The sequence below is a fragment of the Syngnathus floridae genome, chromosome 5 (genome assembly GCF_059516105.1).
Source record: "Syngnathus floridae isolate MCC-2025c chromosome 5, RoL_Sflo_1.0, whole genome shotgun sequence".
In the NCBI taxonomy this organism is placed as follows: domain Eukaryota; kingdom Metazoa; phylum Chordata; class Actinopteri; order Syngnathiformes; family Syngnathidae; genus Syngnathus; species Syngnathus floridae.
Window position 1 is genome coordinate 4872463 of NC_142417.1, and position 14819 is coordinate 4887281.

The following is a 14819-nucleotide window of genomic DNA, read 5'->3' on the forward strand; positions in this document are numbered from 1 at the left end:
TCCATCAAAGGTTATTTAAAGCCCCGCCCACTCTGCCCGCCCTGCCCGCTCCCCCCGCTCTGCCCGCTCCGGCCGCTTCGTCCGCTCCTCGCTTTGTGATCGCCGTCCTTCCCGGCCGGGCGCAAAATAAGCGTCAACAGCTGCATTCTTATTCATCCAGGGTTCACGTTGAGGTTGGTCTTTTTAGCTCCAACGTTGCCCCTCAGGGTTTGGTAAGTCAGGGGGGGCTTCAAGTCAAGTCAAGTTTATTTGTATAGCCCTAAATCACAAACAGTCTCAAAGGGCTTCACATAGCCAAAATTGACAATTATTCTCAAAGCATCGCCTGATCATAAGCTCCCAAAAGGGCAAGGAAAAACTCAAAAAAACCCTGCCAGGGGAAAAGGAGAAACCTTGAGAAGGGACCACAGATGGAAGGATCCCCCTTTCAGGATCACCAGGTTGTAATGGATGCAGAGAGTGCACAAGTAATACATAATATCAAAATCAATCAAAAAAAATGGATGCTTCCTCACAAAGTCTACATATGTTGGTCCACATACTGCTCCTGGCATGTGGATGCAGACAGAACACAATTCATAGCTTGCTCGGCGTCGAGAAAATACCAGAGCTTATTTTTGCTAGCCATTCATTTCTTTTTGTCATCTGGAACTGTGAAATGTGTGTGATTCAAATCCGCTCTCTGAGACGCTCCACCGCTAAAAGCGTAAACTTTCCGATCCAGAATGCTTTGTTTTTGTTTCTCTTAACATAGTCGTTCTCAAACTGGGCTCCGCGAAGCCTAGCTCAGGGGTCGGCAAATCCGTTGCAATGATTTGTATCGGAACCTTCGTTTACAACGTACTTAACTCGGTGATATGTTAGTGGTAATAATATCCTCAATTGTTTTGTTTGTACCAAAATAACTAACACGACCAAACGACATGAACTATGTCAACCAGAAAAGCGAACGTTATGTTAAGAATCTGAAGTTTTCCCTCTCGTACGATTTCTCCCGAAAGCCTTCATCTGTACTCAAGTTACCGTTCTTTTGTTTCTTTTGCAAATTTCTTCCGTTAGTGCTTTTGAAACCTCAATTTATTGGACAGATTAGCTTTATTCTCAATTGCGTAGTGTCTTGATTTCATTTGTTCCACTTTCTGTCAGTACTTTGTCGACTAGTTGGAATGGTCTTCACCTCGGAGGTTTAGCACAGGTTGTCATTCCACTTTGAAAATATTTTTTGCTGGGTCGGGTGCAGTGTAATGGAAACGCGCTAATGACGACTTGTCAAAAGAGAGCACAGCACGCTGTGCACGGGAAGGACGGAAAAAGCCAGAGGCCAATGCAGCCCTTTGCCGCATCCCACAGGCATGTGACACGGCCAAGTTGTCACGCCGAGGGCGACGTTTTGCATCCCACAAAAGCATCTGGAAGTAAACACGCGGCGGAATGCGACATTTGGACTGCGGCCTGTCTTTGATGTGCACAACAGCTCAAAGGAGTGTGGCTGGAATCTTTCATTTGCATGTCGCCTGATTAAACGCTGGCCAGGAGACTCAAATATAGCTTCTCATTCTGCGTATGTAGGGGAATTTAGAAATAGACCTTTTGTTCTTAGGATGGTTGTTTTCTTAGCTTAGCTAAAACAGTGGAAGTAGACAGTGGTTTGGAAGTAATGAACTACAAATACTATGTCACTGTAGTTTAGTAGCATCTTCTGTACTCGTGTGTACGTAAAATTGAATTCTGCGCATCTTCTTCAATAGCCCCCCTAAAGCCCCTTGCAAATATCTTCACACTGTGCCCACCCCAACCGGCTCAACACATGGCCCCGGCTTAGAGGGTCCTCTTTTAACGAGAGGATATCCGGGCCGCCGCGGTATGCAAAGAGCCTGCGCATTCCTGACACGAGCGGCTCGCCTCAAAGGTGACTTTCAGGCGATTCGGGCAAACGTCGGATTAGCCGCCCGCCCGGCTTTGGCCACAGGCCTGCTTGGGAGTGATCACATCGGACCAAAGGCCCCACCCAAATAGATCTGATTTAGATGTATTTTTGATTACACTCCTGCTTGTTTGACAAAATCACGACAAAGGGTGGGGGAGTGGGGTCATTGGTGGTTCAGCCCCCGCTGCACCCTAGCAGGACCAACTGGTTTGTCCCCATCTTGAAAGGGGACACCGCTATGGGATGCATACGTCCTAAGAGAGGGGAGGTCGTGGCGGCACCTGTCCCCTCCACTCAGAGCGTGCCGACGACGGGCAATCCAAAGCGCAGGCCTGCAAGCTCCTAAAAACAAAATGGCATGTTTGATAAGCGGATTCTTGGAATGCCTCGGATTGGTCACTTTGTGCTCTTGGTTTTTGTGCGGAGGATGATGGAGAACTTTGTGGTGGTGATGACAGGCGGCCGGTCTGTCTCTTTGGCTCTCGGGTCATCCTGACAAAAGGGCCTCTGTTGTCGGAGCTATTGGTACAAACACCGAGCCATTTCGCTACACACGTTGTTGTTATTGATCGTATTGTTGTTGTTTTTTTCAACTTTTAATGTTATCCAGAAAAAAAATGGCCGAAAGTGATTGTAGTGCCTCTTCTTGGGCATGATTGAATTTCCCAATTTTATTTGTTCACTTCACTCGAGCAGTGGCTTACGCGAAGCTCGGCTGTTCCCTCAAATTTCGGACGGCAATGCAAAGCACCAACTCACCAAAGTGGTGCCACTCCTGCGTCAAGGTACCGCGAGAAAACCTCTTTCAAATGGGTCAATCCCAGCCGCAACATAACAGAAGGGTTAAGGTAGCCAAGGAGCCGCCATGGCTGCTACAAAATGTTCCATCACTCCTTTGAGCTGGCCAAGGAAAATAGCAACTGCTCACTGGACTGTGTGAGTCACTCGCTAACATGTTAGCGGCGCAACCCCAGGGGACCATAAAGGCTTTAGCGAGAGTCGTCTTTCATCTTTTTTTTTTTTTTTTTCTTTAATTGTATCAACCCCCAAAAAGTTGTAGAAGTTGTAAATGGTCTAAGCAGGAGATGGGAGTTCCACACGCAATGCAGGATGAGAGCTTGGACTCTTGCACATGTGCGTACACGCGCGCTTCCTTTTTCCAAAAGATTCACAGACGCTCTTTGATCCGCACCCAGTCCTCCCACCAGAGAGGCCTCGAGGATGTGCGCGCAGATTCCATTTTCAAGTCGCGCACGGCTTCCTCTGGGGAGGTACATTGGAATTCCTCGTGCAGAAACAGGCCAGATAGACGACTTGAAGTGCCAGTCGGCCCGGGATCCTCACAACTCGCTTCAAAAAGTCACTCAAACAAAAGAAAACACAGGTGGCGGACCAAAACATTTACCGTATGTATCATAAATCTTTTATTTGAATACATATTAATTGACGACTTGTTTAGGGCTGAGAAAAGAAATCAGCTACCACCGTTAAATCGACCACGACAAAACCTTTTTGCCTTGAAACTATAATTGGAATAAAAGCGGCAAGAGTAGTCAGTGGCGTTGTATAGTGTGCGGCAACTCTAACTATTGCTCAGAATATAATACTATGACAATGTGCATGCATATATTTGTCTCAATGAGCTCAAAAATGGACTTTTAAATATGTGGGCGTGTACGCGAGAAGCCCAAAGGCCGCACAGAGCGCTAGCGAAAACGGCGCCGAAGTCGCTCCTGTCTCTGATGGGCCCGCTTTGCAGAGTTGTACCAGCTTGTTTTTGCATCTCCGGAGGGGTGAGGTGGGGGCGGGGTGTGTGTGTTTGCCACGTCCGTCCCTCGGCAGTGCGTTCGCAACCTGCGGCCCCTTCAGAAGTGGAGCCAAATGCCCCCGGAGGTTAGAAGCGGCTAAGTGCTTTTCTTGTCTCATAAAAACAAATCAAATATCGCCGATCCCTCGGGGGAGTTTCAAGACGGCAAAGTCGTGACGTGGCAAGAAGAGCCGCTTTGCTTTGCCTTGGATAATTAGTTGTTTTTTTTTTTCCTCCACTGCACCTCAATTAGGGTTGGGTGCACTTTGGTGGTTGAGGGCCATGTTGGAATTTTTAAAATGGTCAGATGGCCCAAGTCATTTGTTGTGTATGAAAGCAAAACAAAATCCAACTCTTAAAATATAATGTAAAACAGATTATTTTAGACAATCAATTGAGCAAACATTGAGAAATATTTCTTAGCTTCATGACAAAATTTGTTCCAAAAAAATTTAAACAAAATTTAATCTTCAACCCATAAAAAACGTAAGAGGTCAATTATTTATGCAAACTGTTCTCATACATGAACGACAATGTGAATCCCTCGCTACTTTGCGTTTCGCTTATCGCGACTTCACTACATCGCAGATTTTTTTTCCAAATAAAAACACATTTAAAAGTCAAAATAAAACTTCTAAATTGAGGAAACCTGTCTAACCTTCAGGACAATGTGGCGTTGCTCCAAATGTTTGTTTACATTCCTTTAGAAGTCCGTTTTCGCGTGTTAGCACAATCGTGAATTAGCATCTTTCCGCTAACTCGTTAGCCTGCCCAGTACTTCTCGTTGGTGACCTTACTTCGTGGATTTCACTTATCGCGGGTGGTTTTTGGAACCAATTATCCGCGATAAACGAGCAATTACTGTATTGTGATGAGCCAACAACAAATGTCGATAATGTCGATCTTGGGTGGGCAGGATGAACGAGCGAACTCCGCCCACCTCTGATCCAATGTGTCCAAAGTTGTCCGTTACTTTTGAATGGCCGTCCGTCTGTAGGAAGTGCCGTTGTCTGTAAAAGGGGTTGGATGTTTACCTCCTCGGGGGTTTATTAACCCTAACCCTAACCCCCAGTTCCCCCTCATTCTCCACAGCCCAAGAGAAAACAGGAGCAGGAACAATGCGACATTTGTGTCGCGCGGCGCACCGGGCCCGCCGCTAAACAAACGTTCCGAAGAATAGCGACCGCGGGCCACGGTGACTTCATAAACAGTCGTCAGCGGATCGCTGATGTGTGCGTGATTATTGACCCATTGATTGACCGCTCCAAAATTGTCCGTAGGTGTGATTGTGAGCGTGGATGGTTGTTCGTCTCTGCCTGAAGGACCCACGCTTGAAATTTTGCCCAGAGAAGCATCCATCCAATTCCAGAAGCTGGCAAACTCTTACTTGGGTGTTCACCCAAAACCTCCCAATTGGAAGGAAGTATCCGAGATTTGGTCAAATGTTCTTGGTCCACGCCGTTTGCCACACATTGCGGTGGAGCTTCTTCAAGTTTTCAGTTGGAGAACCTGGCCTGAATCCTAATCAGGACGGCATCCTCCCGAGTGCTTTCCGGCACCCCGGCGAGGCCTCAACTTGGCCCGCCACCTTGCCTTGCCTTTTCTCTCCGCCCGCCGATGGAGCTTCTGCTGCAGCCCTGGCCCCTCCCCAACCTTTCACTGTGGCACAATGGCTTCCCTCGGCGGAGTTCTAAGAGAACAGCGTTTGTCCGATGGCCGCCGCAGCTCCCCCCCCCCCCTCCCTTTTTTTTTCTTTTCTATTGGGGCTCTGTGGGGACAGTGAGCACGAGGGAGATCTGGCTGGGTAGGAGTTACAATTGCCCCAACAAGTAAACAACTTCAGGTAGAGGTGGTCCACATATGGATCAGGAGCTAGCTCATTGCAAGTGGTTGTTTTTAGTCAATGCGAAAGCTGCCTTGTAAAAGTTCAATTCTGACCTCACCAACACATTGCCTTGATTTGAGATATTCACGTAGGCTTTGCTTTCCTGCAACTTTGGACCTCATGTGTCTACCATGGAATGACCTCATCCATACTTGATCCTTTTCTTTGCCAGCCAGGGCTTTTCCTTTCCTCTTTTTTCCACGCGGCTAACCTCCAAACGGGCAGGGAGCGCACCTCGGCAGGCCCTGGCCCGCGCTTGACGTGGACATTGTTGTAGAAGCGGGTCCCTCTCACCCGGGCAACCGGGCCCCTTTTGAGCCCTTACCCCTCGCTGTTTGCCCAGCTCGCTCTTTACCCTGTCCTAAGCCCACTCCTCTAATACCCCCCCCCTCTCACCGTGGGACTGGAGCTTTGAGAGACGGTTGTGTGAGAGACGTGTTGTTTTGTGCTCACTTGTGCCGCTGGCGGCCGGCTTCCTACGGCGCACCAAAGCCGGCCATTCACTTCTTTTAGCCCCCACTCCATTGCTTCCTTTGACCTCCTTCGGGGAACCTGACCCCGTTTGATCACATTAGGGGACCGAGGAGGAGCTCAGTCCTTTGACATTCCCGTTCGCTCACTGCTTAGAAAAAAATCACCTAAGCTTGCTTTACAACGGCCACTTTTATCATGCCACGCCATGCCTCTAAATATCTGCCATAATTGTCCACGTTAACATGCAGAGATGATCGTCCTCTCGGATGTCTCCCTTAACATGCCTTGATCAAGATCCAATTGTAGAAACAGTCCTGACTCCTGTCAGACCACGGGCCACTTTAGATTCAGCCCGGTTCCCAAATATGTTAAATGCAAGACACCGGCTTATCTTATTTATGTCTGGTAAAAAAAAAAAATATATATATATGCCTGACCACAGTTTAAACAACCACGATCACCCCAAGTGTCAATTTAGGTCATTTTATATCCTCACAGGACTTGGAAGCCCTGAAGCAGAAAAAAAGCTGATGTAATGGGTTTAAGAAAATCTCCTTGGGGAGTCAACCCTCAACTCCCCCCACACCAATGACACCCCTGCCCTCTTCATCCCCAAATACGGTGACTTGGATCTCTCGGATCTTGAACAGTTCTTGGTGAGCTCTTGAGACTCAAGTTGTCACGGCGCTAAAAAAACAAAACAAAAACAAAGGACAAAAGGTTTATAATTCACTGATTTATTGTTTTGGCTGGGGGAAGGGCAGCCGGAGATGAAGGCAACAGAGAAAGAGGGGAGGGTGCTTTTTAGAGAAAAGAAATCCCAGCCCGGCTACACACACACACACACACACACACACACAAGCCCACGCACTCACACTCTGTGTGAGCCGAGCACAAAAGAAACCTGTAACGCCTCCAGATTCCTTCTCGTCGGGTATCAAAGACATGCTTTGCTTTAGAACAAGAGACGAGTGGGTAAGATAGCACCAAGCAAGCCAGTGAACCCAGCACTGGCCCGGCTGGGTGCTGCCAGTTAATCTCTCAGATAGGATTTTCACCCCTCCCCTTCTTCCTCTTCTTCTCCTGCTCTGCCGCCTCCCTCTCTCTTTTCTCTCTCTCGGTGGGGATATCGCTATTACGGCGAGGCCTTGAATGGAGGGACTTGTCTAACCTGATCACTTGTCAGATTGAGCACAGGGAGAGGCACCCCAAAGGCGCAGCGATAGAACTTGGTTGCACAATGAGGGATGGCGCTCTGCGTTAGCTGCTAGCTTGGTGCTGCTCTCACGTGGACCCAAAATGATCCAGTTTGTCTTTGGACTGTTGGGCGAAATGAACCCTGCTAGTATCCATTTTCAGTTCCCAGAAAGCTCCATACATGCTACCGGTAGTTCTCTTGTTAAACTGTTAATTTGGAAAATGTCTGCCTTTTTGCTTCTGCCTCGGCCCACTCCGTCCGCCGTTATTGCTCTTTACTAGCAATCAGCCGAAGGTTCTCTTTATCCTCGTCTGTATCCAAATCATTTGGTTGGTTCCTCCTTGAGCCTTAATACGCCACACAACAAAGATACGTCAGGACAATTGGTGGGTTTGGAGCACATCCAAATAGCTTCCGCTTGCTCCTGTTCCCTTTCTGGAGTTGAAGAACTTGCCTCTGTCCCAATGATCTTGGAGGGCTGGAGCTCCCCAGTTGCCCCCCCCCCTTGTCCACGTTGTCCTGAAAGGTGATCATGCAGCTATTCACAAGCAAAGAAAGAAGGGAGCAAAATCTTGAAATCCATGACTGGGAGGAATCAATCCATCCTCGCTTTTTTTTTTTTTTTTTTCTGTCACAGTAAAGACCATTTTGTTTTGACAGAGCGGCAGCATATAAAGAAAAACAAATGAGAAATCACAGTTACGCTAATAAGTTGGCCCAAGATGGTGGATTCTTGTCTTATTTTGCGTGTGTGTGTGTGGGGGGGGGGGTGATTAGAGATATTTGCAAACCTGTCGCCACATGTCACACACAGTAAGTTCATTAAGAGCGTGAGAACTACCCCGTGGGAGTAAACCCATCTTTTAGGCAATCTTTTTTTTTTCCCCCTTGAAAATAATACAATCCTTTTTCTTTCTCAACAGTTTGCCATCTCCTTTTTCCAAAGTCACTCTCCAAAGGTGTTTTAGTGTCATTTTTGCCAGCTTGTGTGTGGGTTTAGCTTTTGACTAGCATAGCGCATGAGCGAGACAAGCTGCTCCGCATGGGACTCGGGTGGACTCACCTGATTTTCTAAATTAGAATGTACCAATGTCTTAAAGCATCTCGAAGACATTTCACATTTGTGAAGTGCTTAATTGCAGCAGTCGTAAAACATTCCACGTTATTTGAGCTTCTGGTCCCCCCGCCCCTCAACCAGTGTGACCCCAACGCTTCATCCCGGAAACGGTGTAGGTGAACACTTCCCGCAGTGCGGTTTGGAACCCCAGTTGGCGTTCCTCAAAGAAAATAAAGTCAGAAGCGCGTGAAACCTGAAACCGGCGCTAATGCTGGCTAGCTCCACCTCGGCTTTCCTCCTTGCCTAAACACTGAGGCCCGTTTGGAGTTGGGGGGTGGGGGGCCTGGATGGTCAGTGTTGTTCCAACTCATGCACGAGTGTGTGTGCATGCATTGCGAGTATGATCATCTGCTTTCCTGTAAACAACCACCGCTTTATTAGGCACACCTTGTTGGAAAGGCCCGAGGTGAAAGCTGCTTTTATAACGACGAGCTCTAAGTTGCGGCTCGTTCTATGATCAGCCCACGGCCAGTAATGCTAATAATATTAAGCACATCCCGACAGTCAGAACTTGCACTACCATTAAAATGTAATTACCAGTCGGCAGCACAAGGCAAGGACAGCGCTTTTTTGGATGAGTAAATCTTTGAAAACGCACCGATTTTTGCAAGCTCTCAAACAACACATGCCAAAACTCACTTAGCCGTTCCATACTGTGAAATTTGAAAAAAATTGTTTGGTTTAATCGCTCAGTTGACCTGAAATTATGAAGATGTGATTAGCAGTATGGGATGCTCAAAAACGTCTCGATGATTCTGCCAGAATGGTCGTCCATTTTTGTGTGAAGCTGCCATTCCGGGCCCATTAGCCAGTTCTTTGGGAGGCAAGATGGCTGAAGTTTTTTTTTTGTTTTTTTTTAACTATGGCATTGAATGTAGGCAGAGTGTGGCGAAAACAATCATTTCCTGGATCCTTAAAAAGTAAGGATTAGGAAAAGCACGATTCTTCTCATGCTTGGTTAAGTGGAAAAGTAGTGAGCGACAAAAAAAAAAGAATATTCTTCTCTTTCTGATTGCTCCGAACTTGTCTTTCCATTGGCATATGAGCCCGCCTGCGTGGCTGTATCCCAAACGCTGATGTCATCTTGCCCTTCCTTCGACAGCAAAACGAGTTAAGTGAAAAAACAGACCCAAGGTTTTTTTTTTTTTTCCACAGTACAAAAGGTACGATAATTTTGTGGCTTTTGAACATTCCGTGGAAAAGATCAATTAGCGTTGCCGTGCACTTTAAAGGCCAACTTGCCGCCATGTTGTCCGGCTGGAAGGAGGAAAGAAGGGCAGTCCGGGCCCGTCCTCTAATCCCGCTCCAGCGCACCGAGTTGCAGCAGCTTGCGCCACATTCCACAACTGTGGGGGCTTTTTGGGGAGGGGGCGGGGGGCATTCCTCCTCAGCCGGGGCCATCAAAGAAGCAGCGGTGCTTCAAAGGCCTGTCAGAGCCTAGGTGTTGATGACTGGAACCCCCCCGCCCCCCCACCCCCAAGTGTCCAGTTTTAGCTCAGCCCTCCAACGCACGTACGGACCGAGCCAGGTATGTGCCGCCAACCTCCTGCGGGGGGCTTAATGCTGCCATTAATCATAGCTCATTACCAAGTGACTCGGACATTTGGGGCGGGGCAGAAATGAAGAAGAGCTGACTTGAGATGCTACACTGCAAAGAGTTTGCTGTTTATTTTAAGATCAATTCTTTGCCTGTAGGACAAGAACATTTGACTTGAAAAAAATGAACATAGCTCGTCTGAAGCCCGTCACGATTCTTATCATCATTTGCATCAGAGTCAAGCGTGTGACTTTTTGTTTTCTTTTAACGTGAGTATCTGTGCTTCTCCTTTTGCCACCTCTGCTCGGGTGCCCTTGCTTCCCCTCCTCTACTCGTCCTCATCTCCTTCCAAAAAATGTTGGCATCCCGCCCAATGTTGACCTTTGAACTTTGCTGGCCGGGCCTTTGTTCGTGTCACTCTGGATTTGAAAGCCTGAAGAGCTGAAAGTGACACCGGAGAGACTTAAGAGAGTGTGTGTGTGTGTGTGTGTACGTGCAAGCGACACACACACACACACACACCATTGACGGTTTTAGGATGCCCTGGCACAGAGTTAATAGAGTCACAAGCCAGGCAGTTGTGCTCAGTGTTGAAGCTGTCAAGTATTCAGCCTTGTGCCACATATCAGAACATTGACATGATATTAGATGTCCCCACTTGTTTGCTTTGTGCGTCGCTACGACGACTGTGCCGCCATTTTTTTTTCTTTTTTATGGCGACGATGGCGAGGGTTCACCTTTGGGACACGAACTTAAACGGATTCAAAAGTAAACTGCAATCTTGGGCAGGGTTTCCTAATCTTTGGAGACCTGATACACTTTTTTGGTGGGGAATAAATGCCATTGACGTATTTTTGGAAATCTTTCCAAAGCGCGGCTAATTTTATTACTGTAGACAGGAAAAACTAAACAAACCAAAAAGTCAAATTTCAATGAGAAAACGAAAAATAGCTCGGAAAAAAGGACATCCTGCTCATTTCCGACTCAAAAGATTTCACAAAGTCTCTCTTAAATGAAACCCTCTACTCTATTATCTTAAAGACTGATCCCCCGTGCTCACCCTTTGAACAAATGGACTGCCAAAATAAACAGCGGACGTGTTGCTAGCCTTGCTAATTGCCCCAACCCGGTCCGGTCGCCGCGGAAAAGACAAAAGAGAGGAAGTGCATTCTTCCAGGGATCCCTCGCCAACGCTTGTGTTACAGGAGAAGGAGGAGCGAGGGCCCCACCTGGAGGGCCCTCCCAGCTGCTCCCGTGAAACTGGATCCCCCGGCCGCACTCCTCCGGGCTCGCGGCTCCTACTTTGAAGTTATTTCCAGTGCTGGGAAAAAGAGCAGAGGCAGGGTGGAGCGTGTTGTGCGGATGTTTGCGCGTGACATCCCGGAAGGGAATCGGGACCAACGCTGGTCCCAGCGCTGGTCCTAGCGCTGGTCCCAACGCTGGTCCCAGCGCTGGTCCCAACGCTGGTCCCAGCGCTGGTCCCAACGCTGGTCCGAGCGCTGGTCCCAATGCTGGTCCCAGTGCTGCACTGGTATGGCTGTGTATCAGCATCTCAAAATTGCAAAAAAAAAAAAACAATACCAACAAAAGAAGACCATCTTGCTTGAGCTCCCAAATGCTGCATTACTCAAGTTGGGATTGTAGCTTGCATCGCTATCATACATACAAAACAATATGTTCAATTTTATATCAATCTGTAAGTATGCGCTCATGCCGACTCTGACAGGACAATAAAATATTCACACTTGCATCATGAGATTTTCATGGGTCTTCTCATGATGTAAGTTTGTCCTGGTTCTGACCTTGTGGAGCTGAATTATGTATGTTGGTTTTGTGTTTTATGCTGAGTCAACAAACTTTACCACCATGGCCCTCGTACTAATTGTCAAAATATTTGTCAAAAAATGTCCCACTCTGGATTTTATGACATTTTCTGTCTTTGAATTTTCCAAACAATTGTGATGATGCCAGACGGGCAGCTGATAAGAAGAAAAAAAACCATCCCCTTCTTGTCTGACCCTCGTGTGTTCATTGGATCCATTTGGCATTCAGCAAATCCTCGCCCGCCCGCCATTTTTTTGCCGTCCAAAATGTCAGAAGGCATTTTTACGTGTCGGCGTAAAACGTCCCCCCCCCCCGTAGGCTTCCATTTTCAGATTCTTGTTTGCTCTGTCGTCACTTCACCTCCCGTCTTCTCCATATTCACCATAACTTCTTTAAGCGCAAGATTGCCGTTGAGCGGCGAGCCTTTGATGAAGGTTCAGTTGCTTTCCAATTACACGATGAAACCTCGATACCTGGCACCCGTGAGCATTTCCGATTGTTGGGCGTGGCTGTGATCCTTAATTCGGCAGCTGCACGGCGTGGCCTCTTTTGGCACCCGCTTGACAGTTTAACATTTATTTTGTGGACATTCTTACCACCCGTGCCAAAGGAGGAGGAGGAGGTTCAATTGGTTATTTTTCTCTTTTTTTTTTTTTTTTTTTTGGGGGCATGACCGTGCCTGCGTGTAAGGCGAGGTGAGTCTGGGACTGTGAAGTTTTAACACCCGGCGCCGACTTCTCCCCCATGTTGTGTCGAAAGCAATGCTCGCCGTCTGACTTCAGAAGTTGCATCAACCCTCGTGCGTCAGCGACGGCGTGTTCCGTAAACACTCGGCGCTCACTCGCTTTTCATTTTTCTCCAGAATGCCTCAGTAGTCTGTCCCTTCTGCGTATTCCCCAACAATCTGTTTGTAGCAAAGCACTCCCAGTGCGGAGCCAAAACTCCGCTATTCACAATTTTTTTATTTCAATAATTTTTCGGAATGGTTTGGAAACATCATGGTAGCTAGCAATCTGAAAAAGCGCGTGCATCCCTGCCGTAGAGTGTCTTCAATCTGTAGCAAAGCAAACCGAGCCTGGGCGTTTCGAGGGAGCTCAGGAGGGGTCAGCCGGGGGTCTTCTTTGCAAGCCGCCCGGTCACCTGCAGGTCAGCGGCGGGGCCTTGGGAGACAGGCGCTCGGTGTGCACGCCCTACGCTCAAACATGGCGCCGGGGAGGCGTGAGGGTGCGAGGACTGGCGCCGGGCCCAGGTTTGCCTACCTCGAGGTTTTTGTGTGCATGTGATCGACAACACGTTGCTTCAGTTGACTTTGTCTGACGGGATATCTAGCAAAACCTGCTTTGAAGGTGAGGCGGTATAAACGAAGAAACAATCTGCTGCCTCACTCACTCTCCCTTTTTTTTTTTTTTTTTTGCCTCGGACACCATGTGCTGAGTGTTAGAACGTTGCGCGTTGCACGACATGCTTCAGCAAGAGCCGAGCTTGGAATAGACTTCTTTGAATTTTTTTGGCATCTGTAGCCCGCAAGCGTCCTACTCACACCCTCAACTCTCCCTAGTTCAAAGGCCCTCATGGCTGCTGGCGAAACAAGAAAACAAGCGGAATGGGTTTGCGCTATACGCAAGAAGAAAATCACAGCTCTGGGGAAAAATGAAGAAACCCCTGCAAAAGTAACAGTTTTTGCTAATTATAGGTGAAAATTAAATATGACACTGCTTTTAATTCAAATGTAATTAAACATGCATTAAAAACGTGACATCCCAAATCTAATTATTTAATTAGAATTAGGACTCTTTAGAAACTCTCGAGTCATACAAGGAAAGTTCTTAGCAGAGCGCGGTTCGAACGAGCGACACCCTCCAAAGTTGCGGCCGGTGCGCTACAGGTGAAATTGAAATTCCCTCGCCAGGATTTCTTTGAGCATTTGCCCCGTGTAACAGGACACTCATGTGACAGGCGGCCCTCACTTTTCAAGCATCTGACAACAGGCGGGGCAGGACAAAAGCTGCCCCCTCGTGGTACTTGTGGCGAGCGCCTAGCATTTTCGAAGGTAGACGACCATTATTCTTTGGAATGTCACAACTTCAGAAATGCAACCTCTGTTAGACCAACTACGCTTCTCCCGTATTTTTGTCAAAGGTTTGAGACCAGCAGCATCTTCTAACCCTTGTGGAGATAATGCTAAGCCTGGAAAATAACAAGTTTGCCAACCAACAACATTGGCCTATTTTGCAGCGCAGAAGTCTCCCAAGGTCGGCCGGTGGGCGCGCACAATGCTCCAGTGTTCAGGCAGCGGGGGCGCCGGCAGGGCTTGTTCCACAGAGCAGCGCTTAGCTTCTAAGGCAGAGGTGTCAAACTCAAGGCCCGGGGGCCAGATACGGCCCGCCACATCATTTTACGTGGCCCGCCAAGACAAATTGTGCATCAAATTCATGTGTCATGACTAGAATTGCAAATTGTCTTCACTTTTAATAATATCATTTTTGGAAATATTTGACCAGTTTTTACTCGTCTGATTTGAAAACGAGTCATTTGTCAGTTTTGTAGCTTTTACTGTATATAATAGGAGGTGCTCATACATTTATTTTGCGGCCCGCGAAAAAAATGACTTTGCCTTCCTCCACACATTTGCACTGCTCATGCAAATCTACCGAAACTGACAAAATATAGAAGTTGTTGAAGTCAAAAATGTTGTATGGGCTCCCACGCAAATATTGTCCTTGTGAACTATGAATTGAGATTGAAATGCAGCCTCTTCTTTCCGTCTCGGCGGGCGGGCGGCCACTTTGCCGCTTGCTGTCGGTTGAAAATGACATCACAGTTGTCCCCGGGCGTCGCCGACCGATCACAACTCAGCTGTTTTCTGAGTTTAGTCATTTGCAAGCTGAGCCCTGAGCAAATGCGAGGTCATTTGCGGTCCACAGCAAGTGGCAAAACTGCTTTGTTTATGTTCATATTTATTTTTGTGCCTCGTCCTGGATTTCCAGAAAGGCTGCTTCAAAAATGCGACTTTTTCATATGCACTGACATATGTGTGTATAGTGCGATTG

General features: G+C 47.6%; 1 protein-coding gene across 2 annotated transcripts in view; it reads left to right on the forward strand.

The window, feature by feature from the left end:
* Positions 1–14819, forward strand: part of znrf3 (zinc and ring finger 3) — a 34780-nt gene that overhangs the window by 6195 nt on the left and 13766 nt on the right. The window lies entirely within an intron of this gene.